We start from the raw sequence: 24,571 nt of genomic DNA on the forward strand, positions 1-24,571 counted from the left end.
CTAAGGTCAGATTTTGTCTGATTTAAATCATAATTGTGTTAATAGTATACTATATTTTCTTGAAGCAAAGTTAAACATGTTTTACGTTGCCCTAGTTAAACTGTAATTCCAGTGTTACTACATATACATATCAAAGCATTTTTGTCGTCAACACTATCCCCGTGAGTCCTGAAAGTACCGTTGGGTGGCTGGAAGTAGTGATGGCCTGCGGTAGGCTAAATGATGCACATCTCTGTCACTGTGACAGAACAGTGATGGTGTCATCAGGAGGAAACATGGGCGTGATGAGGGATGCAAACAGCATGTATACATTGAACACTCATCATGCAGCAATGTGGTGGTTGTGCTGTGCTCATCCCCACAGTATATCTGAGCTCACAGTGAGATTGTTTTGGGGCGGAAGAGTTGCATGCACTTGCATTAAGAGTATGTATAGACTGTACTGAATACAATACCCTTTAGTATGTTCAGTGAGAGGGGTTGGTGAAGGTAAATTATGAAGTCAACATGATGTGTTCAAATGTAATCTGGAATTTTTTATTTATTTTTGGCAAGAAACCTGAGGCGGATCATCAGGGATTAATAATACATTCGCAAAAATCGGTATGCAAACAGTAATAAAGAAGTGTATGTTTAAGTAAACGTGGATTATTGTTTGGTTTTTGCTTTTTTTTTACCATGGAATCCAATCGGGTATCAAGGATCGTCAAATTTCACTGGTATTGGTATCGACTACCAAATTTATGCTATTGTGACATCCCTAGCTTCACAACATCCAGGTAGAGTGCAGAATGAAGCCCATTGTGTAAAGCGTTACCCATCTTAGAAAGCAGCCAACAATGATGCAAAAGACTATATCTATTACCCAAGTCCTGGTAAAATTGGAGGGTACATTTACATTACTCTGAACAAAAGGGACTTATCTTCCATTCTTGCCTACAATAAAATTGGCAATGTCACAGCTACCTCCTCCTGTCAATGCCAGAATGCTCTGTTCTGCATAGAGCGACTCTTCGGTAATGGCCAGCATGCTATATAGTTGGAGCAGATCAATTGGTCAAAGGTTAGAATAGTGGAATAAAATGACAGTAGATCTAACAAAATGGAAGGACAAGGAGTCTCTGTCTGTGTCCGTATGTTGGTTTGTCCTGCGTATCTTGAGAAATGTTCATTGGATCTATTTCTCGCTTGGTGGGTGTATTACTGGGGTACCTAGGACGTGCCGTGTCAAATTTGGTGCAATTTGGATATGTGACGCAGTCCAGCGTGTCCTCCTCAGCGGGCAGACCGCAGCTCATTGACTACAGTTCATTTTCGCGGCTGGATGCTGGATATACTAAACTCGTATTTAACTTCCCTGGAGTCAACGGGCATAAGTGGATAGCCTACAGTAACAGCGCTATTCTAGCCATTGCAACTCAATATTGTTTACGTTTTTGCCATAACTACCTCTGCCAAGGCAAAAGGCCTAGGAAAGAGGTTATGTTTTCACCGGTGTTGGTTTGTCGGTTTGTTGGTATGTCTGTTAAGAGGATTACTCCAAAGGTCTGCGATCGATTTGAATGACATTTTTTGGAGGGGTGGGGCATGGCACAATGAATAATCCATTCGATTTTGGATACCTCTGCTAATCGAATCCATGCTCTGCTTCATAACCGCGTGGTAATGTCAAAGCGACTAATATAAGATTAATACATCCACTAAGTGTATTTCACTGATGTTTCTGACTGCGAGTAGCCAGGCTTGAGTGTATTTTTTCCCATGAAACAGACTGTATTTCACCAGTATTTCTGAGTAGCCGCGACTTCGATGTGTGACGCAACTATGCCATGGCAGGTGTATTGCTCAGGACCCGAGGAAGCGGAGTGTGAAGTGCGAAGTTGTTTGTATGAGAATTACAAGCAGCAATACCACATGCCAAGCATTGAGCCCTGTTTTGAACCGGCACTACAGATATTAGTGTCTTAAAGGCACCATAATGTGTGTTATGGTCCAGTTTAGCCGGTCTCACTCTCACATATCAGCACCATCACACACACACACACGGTGCTTTACAGGGGTTGAATTGTCCACATCAGAGACGCGACTGTCTTCATTTCACCTACTGGCAGAGCTGTTGTAGCTCAGTGATGTTGTGGACAACACAGCAGGATGATGAAGGATTGCCTGCTGGAGTTCCAGTCATGCTAACATGGCTGAACGCATCCAGAGAATAGGACTTCTGTACTGGTCCAAAGTGTGTGTGTGTGTGTGCGTGTGTGTGCACAAATTGACAGATTCATTATGTCAACCTGAGACAAGGCAGCTCAGTTTTCGATTGTGATGGTTATCATCATTAAACGCCTCACTGGGATATATAGTATTATTATTTCATGACCAATAACAGATATTTCGGACATATTGGAAGTTTGAAGGTCTTATTTAACCCGAGATTGTCCAAGTTGTTGTTGCCAAGTCCAGTCACTGCTGTTCAGTAGACACTTTAAAGGGACTCTATGTAAGAATCAGAAATTGCTTGTTAACAGCGACACCTGTGGCCGTTAAGTCAACGAAAGTCAGCGTCCTGTTGCTCGTGCTCGTGCTTGTCCTCGACACACGTCGGCTAAAACAACATTATCACTCTATATGTCACCTGCTTGGCAGTAATGTTAGCTGACCAGACGAAGGTCTCTCCATGAATCAATGCTGATCCTAGTGTTGGCTTTTCCTGCTTCAGCCTCCCGACCGCGGCCGGAGGGAACAGGGGAGACACCGGAGTTTTGGTTGGAGACGATAACGTTTCTCTCTGCGGAGCACCGTCACTTCACAAGACACGGGAAACCTCTGTTGGTCTGGAGGAGCTGCAGCAGTTATTTCTGCACAAACGTCCACTGTACATTCACTAGATATTCTCAGAGCTAAACTAACTCTTCTGCAGTGTGGAGTGTGTGCGCATGCACATGAGAGGTGGAGCGAGAGAGTGAGAACAAGCGGTGTGTGTGAGTGAAGGCAGGCAGAGGAGCAGAGTACAGCAGAGACTCCGGCCCTGGAGACCAAAGCTACGGTCTCCCCTGTGTCTTCTGACCACCGTTGGGGGTCTGAAGCAGGAAGAGTTGACACTGTTTTGCAAGACGGGCTTCACTAGATATAACTTTGCGGTTTTGGTGCTTCCGTGTAGTTTGTGTTGGAGTCTGAGTCTGATTTATACGTGTAAGAAGTTACAAACAGTCCCTTTAACATCTATTGGTATCATACCAGCTCATTGATCTCAAGACACCGTGGAAAAAGATAGTGTGGCAGCCACCGGGGACAATGAGATGAGACTTGGGTACTGATTGTTTCCTTTGCCATCAGGAATAATATCTCTTCTCTTTGTACACCCTTCTTAAAAACAAAGCTATTTCTTGGATTGAAATATTGAAATGTCACCTGCATGCAGTGTTTTTCTTCCATGTTTGAATGCATGCACCCTGCGGCTCTCTCGGGTTACTCATCAACACAACTGATTTTCGCTGGTAAATTATCTTAAATATTGCTGTCTCCATTTGCCAATCATCAACTCATTTCTGTTCTCCTGTTGTGTTTTGTCAATGTCACATCAGTTTCTATGCTTTTTAAGGAATAGTTATCATTTGGCCTCACACCCAATTTGATGTAGTATTTTACATGGTTGTGAAATTGCAGTTCAATCAAATCATTGTAAACTTTAATTCTTGGTCATTTCCACCAGAAACTTGAATTTGAAACCTTTCAAACTTGAATTTGTATTATTTCTTTATGTCTTCTTCTAAGGAACTGATGAATCTCAACAAAGGTTACATCTCCGTTCTGATCTTGCGGCGCAGTGAGAAACACCACATGGGGGGTTGGGTGGGGGCGGGGGGTGGGGGGGTCACAACGTTCCTGAAACATATTCTGTTAAGTTGATGTGCCTTTGCTGAGCAATGTACAGGTGTCAGGAAGGTGGTGACTGGGTCTATGGTGGTATGGGGTTAATAAGGGAGATGAGCTAACAGCAGACATACAGCGCAACGTCACCTGGATCCTTCACTTTTTTTCTGAGATTTCTCCACAAAGAGTCATTTTTTGTTTTTAAGGACAGGAGGTTTCAAAGATGGAGAGAAAAGGTAGAGAGAGGTGGGAAAGTGTCAGGTAGAGGGCGAGGGAGAAGAGATTATTCAGTACAGGTAGTACAAGCTGAGGAAAGAGAAGACAGGAGTCAGAAATAAAGGTAAAGATTAGATGGAGTATTCAATAGCAAGGCATTCAATGTAAACTCGGAAAAAAAAGTTTGTAAATTTGTGTTTTGTGGATTATTTCTCTGTTGTTACAATGCTAATTGGCATTATATTTTACATCGTTGGAAAGATGATGTGGGTAGCGCCCAAGAAATATTTGCCAAAATTCTCTGCCGATGTTAACTGTGTATTCTCCTGTTGGTATTGACTCTTGTTTTGAGTTGTTTGGTGGATTGGATGATTGAACTCTCTATCAGTAACAAGGAACAACCAAGACATATTGGCTATTTTACACTTTATTCATTTAATACACCGTCAGGAGCCTCAGTAGCGGTGGAAGATCCATACGCAGTCACAACAGCCTGGCTGACCTGCAACGAATCCTGGTTGAGGAATAGAACGCCATCCCACAGCAACATGTGACCAGGTTGGTGACCAGCATGAGGAGGACACTAAATCGGGAAATTTTTCTTGGGCATTACCCACATAATCAGCTGTGCTGCTCATCCCACAAATGCATGATCCTTACAAGTTGGACATCAATGTGAAGGTAAATAAACAGGCTTTCCAACCATGTAAAATACAATGACCATTAGCATTGTAACAACAGAGAAATAATCCACCAAACAAAAATTTCCAAACTTTTTTTTCCAACTTTATATCTACAGCCTCTGAGCCAAAGGTTTCATATTTAAGTGCAGTTTGTGATATAGAAAACTTTAGAAGAAGCAAGAAATAAGGACACAAAACACAAAGCGTCTTCACTTTGACCTAAAATCCAGTATAGGGAAATCTGAAAAAGCATAAAAAGCTGTTAAAATGGTTGTTATATATGCCATCAGCATTTAATGATGGTTTCATTTAAAGACAGAGGCACAATAGATTGCAATAGGAATGTGTAACCTTTCCTTTGAGAACTCATCTAACCTGGGTCCAATGATACCCTTTAAATAACTGCAGGATGTGGGTGTCCCTTTTTTAATGTATTGTGATCATAAACACTTAAAGGATTTACACACAAGCAAAGTAAAAATGCATTCAAGTCGCAGACAGACAAAGACTAGGTGGTTTGGGGCAGGACAGAAAACAAGCTCACAGAAAGATTAGAACGTGTTTCGGTCGGCTAAACGACAAGAAACCGTAGACTTTACAGATTAAAAACAACAGCTACAGACAAACCAAAAGGACGTCAGGAACGACAGAAAGATGAGGTCGCTTGTTGTGGTTGGCGTGCATACTGGTTGTAGAGAAACATAGAAGGGTGCAAAGATGGGAAGGGGGGGGGGATGAGGAAGGTACTCACGAATGGTTAAATCCATCACTTGAGACGCCAAGCAGAAGACAGGATGCTCATACATCTCTCTCTTTTTCCCTACAGAGAAAGAGGGAGGATACCGAGGCATGCGAGAGGAGGCCGAGGTCAGAGAGGTGAGCACAGAGGGCGCTAGGGTTTGACCGATATCAGGCTTTCAGGGTTCCGGTAGACCTGCATGTTTTTTTTGTGCTGCAATTTAATATCTTACAATTTCACACATTTCTTACCATAAAAGCATATCAGCATTCAGTTAATTCAGATCTAAAATGTATCAAAGGTGCGATATGTATCATTTTGATATCTCAAATTATTATTTGCAAATTAGAAAGAACAAAATAAATAAAATAAATAAAATAAATAAAATAAATAAAATTACTCCCAAAATCACAGTATAGAAGAAAAGAATGCAACTGATGTCAAAAGTAACATTAGACACATTTTACGCTTTCCCTATTGTACTAATGTCAACAGGTCCTTCTGATCGTGCATTTTTATAAGCGTATTTTTAAATATTGCCTCAAACTTATTAAGCGTGTCACTCATTTTCAAGTTCCTCACTACAACTGTTCCATGAATTCACCCCTTTAACGGAAACACGATGCTTTTTGCCCGTCTCCTTTACACATTCTTAATCATATTTACTTTCTTTCATTTTATTCTTTCGACTTTCGTAGCAGTTTTGTTTAATTTGTAAAGCTCATTTGAAATATATCAGAATTATCAATACATCAAAATTTAATAGAATTTGGATTTTGATTAAAAAAAATTATGTCACAGTTATTATTCTATAGATTTGTACAGTAAATCGAGCTCCCTTTGGGCTGTAAATAATCCAGCGTTACACAAAAGGCCACGTAGAAACTGATAGAAGTTACTAGATGATCTTCTTTTGTAACCATAATAATACTGATGTTTTTTTGCTTTAATTTATCATTATGAAGTAAATGTTGGTTGCACAATGTAACGGCTGTAGAAAAACATCACCATTGGCGTTTAGAGTGGTTCCCTATAAGCCGCGCTTTTGCTATGCTTTTTATATTCTGTCTGCCACCGGGTATGATCTCCCGGGAAAATAAAGGCTCCATTTACAGCACAAAGGAAGTATGTCAACCGTTGCGCAACCAAAACAGGAAGAGGATAGCGCTTTTGGTTTCCCCAGGAGCTATCGGTAGCCATCCCCAGTAACCAAAGAAGTTCTTTATCCCCAGTAAAAGGAATGGCGGACGGTTGAAACTCCGAAGTAACAGTGGAAAACAAAATGCAGTGTGTTCTGTTGTTGGTAGTTGCCAGGCTCTATGGAAAAGAGAAAGAGACCTAATACCACTTGTAACGCAAGGGGAGGGGGGGGAGTTGAAAAGTTGTCTATTGCCACTTTAATCAATTAAAATGCTACATAAAGCACCTTTGAGAGCTTCCCTTACAAATATGTCCTCAAACTGCATCAAATCATCATATCTCATATCTCGAGGTGGATGATGCTGACTGACCCATCTCCATGATTTTCATTGATATGCCAAACTACGTATCAGTCAAACCTTAGAGTGTGTCTGGGGGTTTATAGATTATGGGCTGTCTACTTTGGATTAACCATTCGTTCCGCCAAGCAGAGATCAAATGTGAAATATCAGAGTTTGTTTCCCCGTATAGGTCAGGAAGCACACCAGTATGAAGGAAAAGGGGTTTCGGGGATAATCAACAATCACAACTGAGAAACTATGGTTCATCTTCCTTAGTGTGATGTGTGATTAGGTGATGGTTTCTTTACAGACATCGTCTTAAATTGACCATTTCAAGTAGTTCAGTATTAATTAGACAACAACATTTTGGGGGATATGCTTGTTCACTGTCTTGTACTTCTAACTGATCTTAGTTAATTGACAATTAGAGTTACCAAGGTAAAGAAAGACATAAAGTGTCTTGCCAAAAACAAAATTTTAGCAGATTACATTTGAACGCATTATGACAACGTTACGACGTACCTTCACCTAAAACAATATAATAGAGCTTGAACACATCATAATATAGCTCAATGCTACATTGAAATTAGTTATTCAGCCCTGCAGTAAGCTACTGTGGAAAAACGAGTGTATCACATTTTCAGAATTTTGGCATCGACTTGGTACCGAAGTATCGATTCTAGTGACATCCGTTCTGAGCTGTCGTGTTTCTACATTTTATTTGTAGAACTGGACAAGTTTAGCTTGAGGAACAGTTAGCCTTCAAGCTATTGTTTTGAACGTATGACCAACAGGTACAGTGACGCAGCGTCTGGAATATGCCGGTCCTCATAAAGAGGTTGCCAGGTTTGAGCTCTGTCTTGTGAAAAAAAGCTCCTGAATATATTAGTGACTATAGCTTCCAAGATGAAACATGTAAACAAGCGTCTCAAGATCATTTCTGTTAAGATTTGACGCTGTAAAAAAAAGAATTGAATTGAATTTAAATAAGACAGGAGTCATTGACGGTGTATTTTTTACTCCTAGCTGACCTTTGTGCTAAGACAGGCTAAACACATCCAGGACTTATCTCTGTACTGGACACACATCAATTTTTTTTATCTCAGTCTGGCTAAGACAGTAAATAAGCATATTCCCCAAATGTCGGTGTTCCTGAAGAAGTTTAATATCCCAGATACAGTAGGTTAGGTGAAAGAATTATCACATTTCTGTAAAAAAAATTTAAAAAAGCCCTAAAGGTATCAAATAAGTGGTTTGGAATAAAATGTTTCAGGGGTCTGAACAATATTTATGATGCCCACTAAAGAAAACCTGGACCATGCAACAGAAAAAAAACACTGTCCCATCATGTCTTGTTTATTGGCCTTCCTGTTTTCGAACAGAAGCTAATGACAAGCAGCAGAATAAGCCAATAGACAAGGAAAAGAGAGGAGTGAGTATGGAAATCATCAGAGAGCGAGGTATAGAGGGAAAAGAAGGAGCATCACTTCAGCTACCAGGCAGAGTCAAAAGTGGGAGACAGAAGCAGTTTAGCACTCGGCTGGAAAAATAAGCTGAGGAATGATGGACGGAGTCAGCGTAAAGACTGAATTGAATGCATTTTTACTTACTGTTAGCCTACATTTGCTACTAAGATAAGATGCAGATAAGGAAAAAATAAGCATAGCATTTGTGTTAAAAACAACTGTCATTGCCATTAAGTACAGTATGAAAGAGGATTATGATTTTTCTGCAGCTGTGAAGGAAATTTTAGAAGTTAAGCTTTGTTTTGAAATTCAGAATTGCAATAAAATATACTACAGCACTGTATATGTGATTCTAAGGATCCCCGTTGAAAATGCACATCTGTGGCATGTATGTAAATTCCCATCTGAGCATGGCTAATTCCTCATACCAGGCGAAGACCACGATGTCTACGGTACTTTCCTCATTGATTCATCAGTGTTTGCCCACAATGTTCTATAAGCTTGCACATAATTTAACCACATTTTGCAAGCTCCGTCCCACTTAGTTCAGAAAACCTCTCAACACCGCATTTAGAATGTCTCACATCTTGATTCTTACGTGACAGGAAACTCTCACAAACTCTAACTGACTCGACAGGATAAGAGTTGTTACGTTAACAGCCGTATCAAGACAGAACACCCATGCTGGGTTTTCCAACTACAGTAGTACTATTGTGTTTTACCTTCCAGTTTGGCATACTCCGACAGGCGTTGGTAGTTGACCAGAGCTGCCTGCTCCAGACACTTACGGATCACAGCCTTGACTTCATCTTGTGGAACCGGAGTAACAATATCTTTCATGAGAACCTAGAAAAGGAAGGAAACAGCAGCATGTTTTATTTTCAGTGTAGATAAACATAACACACAAAATTTCAGCAAACATAATCATGACAAGACAAATGCCAATCGGTAAGAGTATGTTTGACTGAAAAGATATTTGGGCTGCACATTGGGAGACATCATAAACATAAAAATAGATTAATGCCAAGATGTTTATTGTGTGATTGAGAGTACTGGCATTGGAATTGAGTAATTAGAAAGAAGGTTAAAGATGATAGAAAGTTGTCCTCTTAACTTATTGCACACACACTTCTACATAGAAGAAATGTTATTGAGCCAAAAACAGCAACTTCCGTCTGTCCAGCAGTAATAAGGACTTACCCTTTCAAGCAAGGACAGAGTTGCTTTCAGCGCTCCCTCTGGCCGTCCAAATGGAAAGCAGTACCTATGGAAGCAACAGATTTTTGGGATTTTCATGTGGACTCAGCAGTCCAGTTTGGCATGAGATCAGCACGTGGTGGCCGGACACAGTTCCTATACCTGAAGTGTGTAATCTGGTTCTCCAGAAGCACCCGTAGCCTCTCCTTGATCTCCTCAAAGTGCTCCCTCTCTTCCACGGTCACTGTGCCAATACCATCAGGCCTGAAAGACAACAGCATTTACAAGCAATGAAAAAGTTTTGCAGTCTCTCCAGAAAGTCTGTCTTGTTCTGTCAAGTGACGTGGTATATCGAGCGACCGTTATTGGAAGTTATGTGGTAAAATAATAAGTACAACAAGCGAGAAAGTCCCCTAAAGGCCCCGACACACCGAGCCGACGGGCGGCCGTTTGGGGCCGTCAGCGTCTGTCAGCTCTAGTCTGCCTAAGTCTGAGGTTTTTCGGCTGATTTAGCATGTTGAATCGGCGGTGAGAGAAATCATTCTGATTGACTGTTCAGCTTAAGTGAATCAGTGCACGAGAAGAGAAACGGAAGAGAGAAGCAAGCAAATAAGTAAAGTCAAGAGGGCACACACAGAAGGCTTCATCTCATCTGATCATTCCAATACACGGATATTTTCATAACGACATGGTCATCTGGAATGAAGCCAAGTGGTGAGTGAGAGTGGCGTGAAAATGGTCAGCAGACGCCGCTTTGTTTCAGGTATCATATCAACGGCTTGTATATCCGCCGTCCTCGGTCTTCCGTTTCCCCTTTTTGAATGATGAATACAGACTACCGCTGCCTGCTGGTGAGGAGAGTTATTCCTTCTCACGCAGATGCAGAACGTACGTGCTAACTGGCCGTCAGCTGTAGTCTTTGCGGTGTGTTCAAATGCAACTTGTCGGCCAAGACAAAGGCGACGTGTCGGCAGTCGGCCTTCATCGCCCGTAGTTCTTGGTGTGTCTGGGCCTTAAAGGTCATTTCCAGGTTCATAGATGTATTTTAATGTTGCACTAGAACATGTTTACATGCTGCAATGTTCAAAAAAACCTTTATTCTCCTCATAGTGTCTCTCTCACTCAGCCTGCATTTAGCCTCTGTCTGAGAGATCCTGATTTACAGCCTGTCTCCTCCCACTCTGCTCTGATTGGTCAGCGTTTCTGTCAATCAAACGTCCTCAACACAGAGTCACTCCCCCGCTCCTCTTTCCCCTAACGGAGAAAGAGGAGCTAGAAACCACTTTAAAGTTTATAAACCAGAAACTTCACCCAGCGCACATTACCGGAGGAATCTGATCAGAAACGACAAATGAACAACATCTGCGGTCCAGATTCAGGTTTTCCTGACGGTTTCTCTCCAGTAAATAATGCTATTTATATCTCTGTTAGTTAGCTCAGTGTTTACATTATGCATCAACTCTGTAAACCGTAAACATAGACTCTGTTTTACGACTGTCTTTACAGATCCATCTGTGAGAAATGACCGACAGAATCATCCCAGAGGAGAGCAGATGGCTGAGAGCAGATAGTTCTGTTTACATGGAGATACAGAGCTAACCCGTTAGCATGTATCTACATGCTAACGGGTTAGCTACATGCTACCGCTATGAGACGGTGTGTAAACACAGCGACCATCAGGGTGGAAAATAGAAGATGTGAAACAGTAGTCAGTTCATTATTTCTGGTAAAAGACACCTGATAAATGTATGGAAGATCAGAGTAATGGTATATTATTTACTGTAGGAGCTGTCTCTGTGTTACCATGACTACAGACCACCGGAGCTTAGTTTACCGTAGTTTACCGGAGCTGAAAGACTTTCTCCTGTACCTGGTCAACATAACTAACAGGTGGGATGATTACAAATGCTGTGAATAATTAATATTGTCATCTGTCTACTCAAATAAAGTTTGACTGTGAAACAGAAATGTGTTGTGTTGCTTACAGTCACTATTTACTACCTGTACTCTTCTACATGCATGACATCAAATATATAATATATAAATATCAGCTGTTTAAACAGTGTAATTACATAAAGCCTTTGTGAAAGAACATGTTATATTTAGATGATGGGAGTACATGAAGCCTGTTCTGTTGGTTCTTGCAGACTAACAGGAGCTACTTTGCTCAAGTTCGGTTGAGGAGGAGAGACAGTGACGCGCTGTGGGGCGGGGTCAGTTAGCTGAAGGTTCTGCTCTGGTTCCAGGAAACCCTTACATGGCTTGCAATTCTCTAATGACGTCAGAAGAGAAGGAAAAAAGAGAAGTGATTTTCTACACCCATTTCCGGACAAACGGAGCAGGAGAAAAAGAGAGAGGATGGTCTTTTATGATACTATGGTGACCTGTAGACACACTGGGGACAGATATTGATGTTTAAAAGACATGGAAAAGTGCATTTTGCATAATAGGTGACCTTTAAGCGTGGGTGAGAGGTTGAGGTTGATGGGTCAAACAAACAGGGCTTTCAGCCAGGAGACCACTGTTTGTGTCCACGGGGGCAACCTGCGGGTCTGAAAAGTGAAACCAATACAGTATTGCCTTAAACTTGCATTCTGTCAGGGGCGACTTCTCTGGTTGCAAAAAGAAGTCTGATTGTATTACTTCAACCCTTTCACAGTGTGTTTTCAGTTCATGAAAGTTAATTGTAATCATTTCAGTCATCTAAAAATGTCTTATTCAGCGTTCGGTTGTTCTTAGCTCCACCCTCTCGTGTCACTTCTGGTTGCAAATAACCAAGATGGCGACGGCCAAAATGACAACAACTCGAGGCTTCTAAACATGGATGTATAAAGTGAACTGGATACAGCGTCGGAGGCTGGCCCACGTTCACTCCTATGTAGCAAAAAAAAGTTTTACTTCCGAGTATAAAATTACCGGGATTTTCCGGTGATCTTCCGCATCCATTGAGCCCATAGAGCAGGCGCACTAGCACACGTGACGGACAGTAATTTGTAATTCCACCCTTTGGCCTCTATGTAAAATTTGCTTTAGAGTCCAGCGATCTTCTCGGGGGCTTGGTACAAAACGGCAGTCCACAAACCAATGGGTGACATCACGGTGACTATGTCCACTTTTATATACAGTCTGTGTCCATGTCCCCTGTGAATCCAAAAGTAAACGTTGACTTTATACCCTTGTTACGTAACCTTGTTTTATGTAACACTGTTATACTTGTTATGTAACATCAAGTAGAAAGTCCGCTAAGGGCAGTTACCTTATGTTGTTACGTTATTATTTGTTTTTTTTCTAACCTTTACCACGTGGTTTCATTGCCTAAACGTATCCAATCGTTTCATAACGTTAACCACGTGTCTTTGTGTGTTTCTGCAAGTGCGATACAAGGCTGATGAAACGTATTTATGAACGTTGTGATAATTTGTTTGGTATTCAGCACTTATCTCGCGGTGATTTCACATTGGCAGTTTAGTCCAAATCGTGGCGTGGTTCACCTAAAAATCTATCAATATAAACACTTATTGGGTCTGGACCAAGAAATTGTCTATGGGGGCATATTCTAACATCATTAATGGCATTCTTGAACTGTCATCCATGGATGGCTGTGGGAAAACTACAAAATGCCTTGTTGATGTTTCAGTACAGAACATTGTTGATATAAAAAACTGTAATTGCTATGCGTGTATTGAAATAATAAGAAGAATATGATATAACAATGGTAATACATTCCATAGTTTGTAATGTTAACTGTAATGCATTATAAAATTTGGCAAACTTGCCATTCAAATAATTATTTTGAATTGACTGATGATATCTTTGACAGAATAAACTGTGTGTGTGTGTGTGTGTTTGTGTGTGTGTGTGTGTGTGTGTGCGTGTGTGCATGCGATGTGTTTATCGTTTGTGACATGGTTGGGTCTGGGTGGAGTATGAGCAGAGTGCATGTGACAGAAGACGCGTTGGACTGGTGGCCATGACAGCATGATGAGAAGCAGGAGACATGACACTCTCCCTCTCTCTCTCTTCACTTTCTAACCCCCCCCCCCCCTTCACACACACACACACACACACACACACAAATACACATACACACACACACACACACACACTACTTTTGACATGTCATTTCAGCAGACAGAGAGAAACTGTCTCTGTGAGTGTGTGGTGGTGGTGGTGTGGGGGGGTATATTTGCTGCACTGCTCCATGAGGGCTTGTTAGATTTCGAGGAGTCCCGATTTGGGAGTACAAATGGAGCTCAATGTGTGCGATTCTACACTGGTTGCTTTGACCTCACCAGCAGTTTAACAGCCAAGACTTATTCAGCATCATAATATTTTTTTCAAAAGTAGAATACTAACAGGATGGAGTTACCAAAATGTTAACAAGAGGTGCCTATATTCTAACTTTTGAAAGTTCTAGCAGGCTAATAAAATGAGGAATGTGACCTGAAAGCTCATCGTAACAAATTGGTGTTCTTTGCATTAAATTCAACTAGCGCAGTGCCCGTTCAGGGCGTGGCCATTCTGTTAATACTACTTGCACACATTAAAAAAAAAGGCTACCCAGTTTGGGTAATTTTCAACTACATGGCTGAGTAAATATTGGTCCAGCAACACGCTGGATTAATCTAAGCAAGCAAGATGGGTTGTTCATTTAAAGCAGCAATTTGGGTTCATCATTCAACCCAAATATTGGAGTTGGAGTGAATTTTACAACATAAATGTATTTTCATGTTTCCTTACAGTAAAATCTGTAAAAATCTTATTTTGATAGGCTGTGCATAAAATAACTTGTAAGCCTAATTTAAAAGACATTTTTTATAGACATTGGTAAAGCAAATCATTAATAATTGCGATAATAAACACAAATAGTTTTGATATTTTATTTGTAATAGGATGTAGGGTTATGGCCTTGACTCCTTAGCCTGTTGGGGGTACTCCACCACGCTTGTTCCAACCTATGATCGAGAGAAAGTAAGAAAAGAGGATGGCTTCTTTTTTACCATCAAATAATAGATTCACCTTTTGTATACTGCATTGGTAACATCGGGTATACATCAAAATAACGAGGTGGTCTCGGACCGCCTCTAAGCAGACTCTGGTGCCGTTCGTTTGTGGTGTGAAAGCAAATGAACCAACCCCAGGATTGTATGATAGCAGAGATGTGATTTCAAAAGCTACTACTAATAAATCCATCTGCTGATTTTGGAATCTGTTCAGGAAGCGATCTGTATTTAAGGCCATGTATAAAAGCACATCAGTGCATGTATTTTCCCTATAGGGCAAAAGCTGTTAAAGCTGTTGCCAAAACAGTCAAATCAATGAGTTATCCGTCAGTCTGTATAATATCATGTTTACTCCTCTGGTTCATTGGTAAAAAGGCAGTGTGACCAGGAACTAGACCGGAACTAAAATGCAACCATGTATCATTTTTTCCCTCGTTCTGGACCAAATGAAACAAACTAAATGATACGACTGAACTGTGATGAAACACATCAACGTTGGTGTTAATATTGACATTTATAAAAATACTTTACCCGGGAGGAGAGTGGATGACCCACTCTGAGCGCTCTCCTCCCGGCAAAGTGGTCTCCCAACAGCGGGAGATTCAGCACTAACCCAGCGGCTGGGCTGCACATAAACTACCAGCACCGTCAAAATAACCCAATAAAATGACCCAGCAGGCTTAAACCAGTGTTTGGGTAGATTAAATAACTTAGCATTGTTTAGTGTGCAGCGTTGTCATGAGGCGTGCCCAGTAGTAGATCTTGAGATATGCGAAGGAAATACCCACAGACAGAGATTACTTGATTTATAATTAGATGATGCTGCTACAGCGCAACCTATTGGCCAAATGGCACCAAATTCCCCATGGTCGCCCAGACATCATATCTACGCATTCCCGCCAAATTTAATTGCTCCAGCTCAAAACATACAGGAGATATGCCATTTTGTTGTAGTACAAGCCCTGCCCACAACATTTGGCGAAAATTTGAGGGCCAGCTATTCCAATACTATATGGAATATCAAAAAAAACTATTTCCTGCTTGGTCCAGATATATTCTATACCAAATTTGGTCAGGATTGCTCAAAAGTTGTAGGAGGAGCAGCAAAAAAAAAATTGGACACAATTCAAAACAGGAGGAATGCAAAGGGGCGTGGCTTATATGGATGGATTCTATTTTTCTTTCTGAGACCGAAGGTTCAAAAGTTACAGGCTAAAAGTTCGTTGTTACAGCGCCACCATCCGGCCAAATTGCACCAACTTCGACACTACACGTCCTCGGGTCCCCAGCAATACAACAGCTAAGTGTGAAGTAGACCGGATGAACTGTTCTCGAGATATACGAAGGACACACACACATAGACGACCCAAAGACAGACAGACAGACATTTCTTGCTTTCGTAGTTAGATGATCCTGAATGAGTTTTTGGCCCCAGAGGTGATTATTTTTTGTATAATAATCAGTGGCTTGAGTATATACGTTTGCACTTTGCTATAGTTATATATATATATACATATATATATATATGTATATATATATATATTATGGCATGCCGTTCAGGAAATTATTATATACTGTATATAATGTGAAATATGAGAATATTGAATGAAACTCTGATAATATATACAGTATATATATACAGTATATATACTGTATATTGCTTTTTTTTTAGTGGCTGGTGATCATATGCATTCGAAACGTATTAGCATATTCGAGCCCGACACAGAAAGAAATCCACAGTAAAAACCCATCTCACCTTTCACATTGTGACAGAAAATGAAAGAGGGAAATTTCACACTAATTAAGTCCTGCAGGGCTTTCTCTCTCTCTTTTTCTTTTTTTTTTTCTTCTTCCAGCCGTGTGTTGTTTTTTGGCAGCTTCCTCATGTTTGCTTGACCTCATGACCTCACAGCTCCGATGACGACAACAAGCAAATGAGCCATCAGTGACAGACAGCAAGCCAGCAACACTTTCACATCTCCTTGTTATATGCAGGGTACCACCACATCACAGTCCTTAGGGTACATTACCATGTTTGCTTTAGAAATCTCCTGCAATGAACATTTCAAAAATAAAATCCAACTGGAAATGACTCTTAATCGTGTGTAGCATACTGCTAGCCTTAATTTGTCATTTCATGGATCACAATGTATTTTTTTGTTTCCTGAATCAATCGGTCTGGAGCTGAAATGATGAGTTGATTAATCAGTTAGTCCAGTGACAGGAAATGAATCAATTATTTTGACAATTAACTTATTTTCTAAATAAAAATGGGAAAAAAATCTCAAAGGTGAATAATTGCTGTCTGTATTTTGGTTGGGTTTTGACATGCTATGTACCCAAAGAAAATATCTGTCAAATGAATCGTTAAATTATAAAATAAATATATAAAAATAATGGGAGGTGACCTTACACGTGAAGGCGGACGCATGTGTGTGCCCATGTAAATGGTATTGCATGGGCAATATCCCCCCTCTCCCCTTTTTTGTTTTTATATTAACTAATTTGTTTATTTAATTTATTATTATTATTATTGTTATTATTACTTTTTTTTTCTCTTGTATTATTATTATTATTATTATTATTATTATTATTGTTATTATTATTATTATTTTATTGTTATTTTATTCTATTCTATTATAATTTTATTTCAATTTTGAATGCTGATGTTGTTTTCTCCAGTGTACTTATTGTGTTCGTCTCTAAGCTCTACTAGTTAAAAATTGGTTTATAAACTATTGTAATAAGAACTGTAAATTGCATATACGAAAACAACCTCGACAAAAAAAAGGGAAAAATAAAGTATACAAAATAATAATAATAATAATAATAATAATAATGGTTAGTTGCTGCTCTAATGCAGTCCAAAATTATTTGAGCTGAAAAAAGTTATTTACCAAAAATAAAACATTTAAAATGGGCAATAAACTGACTTTGTCATTGTTTGTGATTGTGATTATTTAATTTACTCACTGGTTGTTGAGATTGTGTTTCTCACTTTTAAAACCATAAAGTGTCACTGTAGAAGCTGTAATATAGCTACATTTTAAATATGCATTGTTGTTTCACATCAAAGTTAATTGAATTATTCTGTATTTTATATGAAATGAAGAGCAGCTGATAATTCATTTGCTTATTTCAAAGCCATTTCTTAACAAACAGTCGATCTAAACGGAGTCGACATTTAGCTGGACAGAAGTCAAATCCTGACACTTTAGCAGGCGACCGGGCAACTGAGTCCAACTTGGTGCACCAACACCTCCAGGCCAGCAGGCTATTAGGAGGCAGGGATGGGGGTGGGGTGTTTGTGTGTGTCTGTGTGTGTGTGTGTGTGTGTGTGTGTGTGTGTGAGTGTGTGTTTGTTTTTTGGTGGGGGGGGGGGGGTTCTGGATGAGGTGTGTGCACTCGGGCACACGCAGCAGCATTGGCAGTGGAGACATTCGGACCGTCACACATGACAACCTGTCAACCTGTCATGCCTCGACCTCCAGGCGCGACGGCTGGACTGGCAGGGCAGGTCTCCGTTTGATGTATGTGGATGTGAATGTGCAGATAAATAGGACTCATTATTTTGGGATTTTATGAAAAGAGATATCTACATTTAGATGTGAATTTATGTCTAATTATTTTCAACATGAACAGTAAACCGTGCTGAGCTACGTCCTCCGGCAACAAGAAATAACTTTTTGATGCCCTGAGTTCAGACAGACAGCCTTTCATGACCTTTGCCCCCTCAGCGCCAGAGTGGCCCTCATCTATCTTTGTTACGCATCATCCGCGGCCGACTGCGATGTTGACAGATTCGATGTCCGAGCACATCAGAGCAGATTAGACAAGAGGTAAATACTGCGGCTTAGATAACAGGGTAAGTACTGGAATAAAGGCCAGATGACTCCCATGTCACATTTCACAGAACCTTCATGAAACGATACCGTTTGATCTCTGACTGAAAACTCCGGTCGGAGATAATGATGAAAAGCTTCTCTAAAACCAAGTTTAAGAATGCTACCGTGCCTAATTTAGTTTTATACCACAGCCACAGAAAAAAAACCTGATTGGCAGATGTCTGTAAAAATCCTATGTGGGGATATCTCCAACATAATTTAACTCAAAACTTGAATTATTATTCTCAGTCAGTGCACGAGAAAAAAAGATTGCAGGCTACAATTTTTACAAACATAAACTTGTCCTAAAATGAGCAAACTCTTGTATCTGTTTGCTGCTCCGATGCTCTCTCGTATTTTTTTCACTAGCGTTGGTTTGTCTGTCTGTTAGCAGGATTACTCCAAAAGTCCGCGATGGATTTGAATTAAATTTTTTGGAGGGGTGGGTTGTGGCACAATGAACAATTCATTCAAATTTTTTAAGGATTCCAATCAGCTACAATATTAACACCTCTGGGTATAACACATGCACAGTTTAACTGATGACGCATGACCTCTTTCCTTCAGAGAGAGAGACAGAGAGAGAGCGGACAACTGTAGAATCTGCGTTTTTTTACATTAAACTCGGTGAAATTACAGTTGAGTTCGACCAAAGCTCACTTGGTGATTGTTGGAAAGAGTAACGACGGTTTAGGTGAGTTTTATTTTGTTTCTGTCCAGCTTGAAAGAAGTGTTTTACGATGCTCTGCTACGTACAGCTGATCTCAACATAAACAAAAATGCAAGTGGATGATGGCACAAGCTGAACAGAGAGGGGGGGGAGGGAGGTCTGCGCTCTCCAAGTGCCATTCTAGTTGTTGTTGTTTATTTCTCACTATTAGTCAGTTAGACATAAAAACATGGGAAAAAAGGGTCAAGATTGAAAAATATCGAAGTTACACTTTAACTGGCTTTGATAGTCGGGTTAAACCTGATTTGTCTCACAACCTGTCTGACCAGTCATCTCATTGAAAACTGTGTTTTGCTGCGTGTTGTCGCCGGATCTCCAGATCTCAGCGAGTAGTCAACAATAGAAATGATGATTACATTCTGTAAAATTAGTTTATGTTTTCCTCCTTAGTTAGACTGTGCCACACAGACTACGAGATAACTTACCTTCTACTTCCTGAGAAATTTGGGGACCAGAAGTCCTTTTTCTTCATGAACTCAATGATTTTGAGTTCTCTCTTAGCAGGAAGCTCAGGGGCAGAGAGGAACAGGGCTCGTTCGAGTTCGGCGACAGATGCCGGCCAGTTTAAGCAACTCAGACACGCGCTGACTAGGTGTGGTTGTGTGGAAGTGAAGGATTTTGGGAACAGCGGAGGGTTAAGGTAATTTTGTGAAAGTCAACAAGGTAAAGAGGTCGTAAAGGAAAAATAGACAAAAGAAGGAGGAAAAGTGAGTGTGCAAACAACATGCAAAATGAAAATCAAAGCATAAAACTTAGAGGGGTGGAGGGGTCACATATTACATCATATATGTGCCTGTATATGTGGACTGGCCCGTTTGTCATCATTTCCCTGCTTCATCTTCAGTTTTGACAATAAAAAAGTCATTCGTTCATACGTTCCAGTCATTTAACATCCATTTGTAACTGTAGGGAAAGTGAAGGACACGGGACTAGCCAGCACCTTGATTTGTACCTGTTTCCGTGGACGTGGGAGGCACAGAAGGCGAAGCTGTAGTGCAGCAGGGTGGGGTCGATCATGGCTCCGTTCTCCGCCCTCTCCAGCAGATCGCTCAGATAACATAAATGCCGATGGCAGCCTCGAACGCCGTAGCGAGCGCAGTACTCGTCTAAGACAAACACCTGTCCCGGGACTGAACCAGCCCTGTGGGTCACACACACAAACACTTATTGTGTGAGGTAAACCACAGATGTTAGTGCACACCATAGACTGTATATAAAGATGGACGACATGACAGCTCCCCAAAAGTAACGCCAAAACATCCTTGGACACACAGGTAACGTCGGGAGCGCGTGGTGGCTGCATGATTCATGCGTCGGATGTTCACGCCAGCTGCTTGTCTGCTGCGTTTCTGCTGCTGCTGCTGTCAGCCCTTTCTTTCTACATAGTTTGCCTTTTAATGGCCATTTCATTTCATTATAAATGTCATTTATATTTATTTTAGACAGAGAAAGGTTAAGAAACGTGTGGTAATTTGTAAATAATAGTAATAATCCACAATTAAAACTCTGTACTATATTCATTCATGGAGCTCTCCAAGTCACTGCATGTTCTAGAACATTGTCCGGCACATATTTCAGAATAAAAGCGTTGTGTTACAAAATGAAGGAATTCTGTCCACAGAAAAAAAAACACTTGAGGGCTTTTATTTTGAAATGAAAGCAGGAAGTGTTGATTTAAAAATAAATCTTTACTTTTTTTCATCTCCATAACATATTCTACAGATAGACATCGAAACTGTAGTAATTTTGCTGGTATGATGTTAATATACAGTCAATAGATCACTTTCACTGTCTGTTGTTGCTGTGAACCGCGTGGCTCATGTCAAAAATAGGCGAGACCTCTATTCTCTAGAAGAGAAGAGAAGAGAAGAGCTGAGACGCTTGTGAGATGCGCGTGAGATGCAGTGTGGCTGCTCTAACCTGTTAACACGGACACCGAAATAAAAAACAACAGGTAACGCAGCCGCCACGCGCTCCTGACGTTCCTGGTGTGTCTAGGCTGTACGTCATAAAACCCGCCCCCTCCATGTTAGTGAATGGGACATGGGCCAAAACTAAAAAGTTGAATTACACCTGAAATACATTTTTCCCAAAGATTGTTTCTGTCATTTTAAGTAGTTCTCTTCATGCATACTGTATGTTCAAGTGTTCATTTTTCGGATTAGTTTGGTTTTAATTAGTTATTTGATGCTATAAAAAAGGGGATGAGACGTCGTGATTGACAGCTGCTCTGAGTGAAGTAGTCGCGGAGCCGGAGGCTCGGGAACTGTACGAGAGAGGAGATGTAACTTTATTTTCCACAACCGTCACTAGTCTGTGTAATAGAACATGTGACAAGTTGATCATAAATGTATTTATAGAGATATTATGGTTAGTTGTTGAGTCCTTCACCTCAGTGCAAAGGGGCTTATTGGCATGGGTGACATCAATTACATTACTAAGCAACTGTGAATTAAAAACAAAAAAATGGTCCTCTCTCTAGGTTCATGGTGGAGAGGCGGTTGTGTTGCTCGGGTTCTATCTATCTGACGTGGAGAAGAGGTTGTGTTGCTTTACCTGTATCTATTCGGTGTGGAGAGGAGGTCGTGTTGCTCTGGCTGTATCTATCTGGCATGGAGAGGAGGTCGTGTTGCTCTGGCTGTATCTATTCGGCGTGGAGAGGAGGTTGTGTTGCTCTGGCTCTATCTATCTGTCATGGAGAGGAGGTCGTGTTGCTCTGGCTGTATCTATCTGGCATGGAGAGGAGGTTGTGTTTGCTCTGGCTGTATCTATTCGGCGTGGAGAGGAGGTCTTGTTGCTCTGTCTCTATCTATCTGACGTGGAGAAGAGGTTGTGTTGCTCTGGCTGTATCTATTTGGCGTGGAGAGGAGGTTGTGTTGCTCTGGCTGTATCTATCCTGGCGTGGAGAGGAGGTCGTGTTGCTCTGCCTCTATCTATCTGACGTAGAGAAGAGGTTGTGTTGCTCTGGATGTATCTATTCGGCATGGAGAGGAGGTTGTGTTGCTCTGGCTGTATCTATTCGGTGTGGAGAGGAGGTCGTGTTGCTCTGGCTGTATCTATCTGGCATGGAGAGGAGGTCGTGTTGCTCTGGCTGTATCTATTTGGCGTGGAGAGGATGTTGTGTTGCTCTGGCTCTATCTATCTGGCGTGGAGAGGAGGTCGTGTTGCTCTGCCTCTATCTATCTGACGTAGAGAAGAGGTTGTGTTGCTCTGGATGTATCTATTCGGCATGGAGAGGAGGTTGTGTTGCTCTGGCTGTATCTATCTGCCGTGGAGAGGAGGTCGTGTTGCTCTGGCTGTATCTATTTGACGTGGAGAGGAGGTCGTGTTGTTCTGGCTCTATCTATCTGGCATGGAGAGGAGGTTGTGTTGCTCTGGCTGTATCTATCTGGCGTGGATAGGTGGTCATGTTGCTCTGGCTGTATCTATCTGGTGTGGAGAGGAGGTCGTGTTGCTCTGGCTCTACCTATCTGACGTGGAGAAGAGGTTGTGTTGCTTTACCTGTATCTATTCGGTGTGGAGAGGAGGTCGTGTTGCTCTGGCTGTATCTATCTGGCATGGAGAGGAGGTCGTGTTGCTCTGGCTGTATCTATTCGGCGTGGAGAGGATGTTGTGTTGCTCTGGCTCTATCTATCTGGCGTGGAGAGGAGGTCGTGTTGCTCTGCCTCTATCTATCTGACGTAGAGAAGAGGTTGTGTTGCTCTGGATGTATCTATTCGGCATGGAGAGGAGGTTGTGTTGCTCTGGCTGTATCTATCTGACGTGGAGAGGAGGTCGTGTTGCTCTGGCTGTATCTATTTGACGTGGAGAGGAGGTCGTGTTGTTCTGGCTCTATCTATCTGGCATGGAGAGGAGGTTGTGTTGCTCTGGCTGTATCTATCTGGCGTGGAAGGTGGTCATGTTGCTCTGGCTGTATCTATCTGGTGTGGAGAGGAGGTCGTGTTGCTCTGGCTCTACCTATCTGGCACGGAGAGGAGGTCGTGTTGCTCTGGCTCTACCTATCTGGCTTGGAGAGGAGGTCGTGTTGCTCTGGCTCTGTCTGTTTGGCTACGCCGGAAAGCTGCTTAACATCCTCCTGGATTAACCTTCTCACATATGTTCACATTATATGTATTATTTTTTGTCACATGGATTGTCTATGTTGTATTTTCATTATGTTGTTACTCTGCACACAAGACATTTATTGCACGTCTGTCCATCCTGGATGGGGGATCCCTCCTCTGTTGCTCTTCCTGAGGTTTCTAACATGTTTCTCCCTGTTAAAAGGTCTTTTTTGGTTAAATTCTTTCTTATCTGATGAGAGGGTCGTACTGTAAAGGACAGAGGGTGTCGTATCCTATCATAGCAGCTAGGTGGCTAACGCTAACAAGCTGTGGCCGTGCTCGGCTTGTGATTGGCTTGGGACAATGTGTGGGCAGGACCTCGATACTGCGGCCTCCAGACCCCCCTCCCCCCTCCCCCCGATCACTACTGCGCAGACTCCAAATGACGTCAAAATCTCAAGATGGCGGCTCTTTTATCGGGGATATTTTGGCTTCACTTTTGAACAGTGGGAGGAAGTGGAGCATGGTGCACACATACAAATGCCATACAAGACTGCAAGCCAGGCAGCAATACTGGTGTCTTTACTTATACATACAACACTAGGTGGACATACGTGTCTTTGTCTGTGAATGAGGTGAATCTTTGCTTTATGCACCCGACTTTAACCTCAGGACTGTTTTTACAGTGTAATTTACAGACTGTACAGACATCAACATGTAGCTGGATAAAGTTATTAAATTCAATTTGAGTAACTTTCCAAAAGGGAAATCCAACAATCACACCCTCTTGTGCAGTGATTGGTCAGGTTACATCACAAAGCCTTTCCTTACCAGGCAGGAGTAGGAGTCGTTGAGTCTGTGGTCCAGAGTGAGACGCTGCACCAGCTCAAACAGCGAGCCGTGGTCAAAGTTACAGGGGTTTGCTGAAATAAACTCGTCCATGCCGTGCTTCTGGGCTCGATCGGCATCTGTACACACCAAGGAGGAGCCAGACAGAGAGAGAGAGAGAGAGAAAGAAAAAAGAAAGAAAGAAAGAAAGACAGAGGCAAATGTCAGTGCCTGGTAGAAAAAAACGTATATCTTGGCACTCCATTTATTATTATGTGGAAAAAAATAAAATAATAATCTTATGAAGTACCAACAATACTGCAAAGATTTACACACTTTTATAACAGGGGTTAAAGTTAAATTGAAATAAAGCAATTATTTAAAATCTGAAAAGTGTAAAAGGACACCAAGCCATAATTACGGGTACACGT

At 41.4% G+C, this 24,571-nt stretch overlaps 1 pseudogene; it reads right to left on the reverse strand.

Moving 5' to 3' along the window:
- The window catches only part of LOC119485602, a 209,871-nt pseudogene that overhangs the window by 64,090 nt on the left and 121,210 nt on the right, over positions 1–24,571 (reverse strand).

This window comes from Sebastes umbrosus, chromosome 1 (genome assembly GCF_015220745.1).
Source record: "Sebastes umbrosus isolate fSebUmb1 chromosome 1, fSebUmb1.pri, whole genome shotgun sequence".
Classification (NCBI taxonomy): Eukaryota; Metazoa; Chordata; class Actinopteri; order Perciformes; family Sebastidae; genus Sebastes; species Sebastes umbrosus.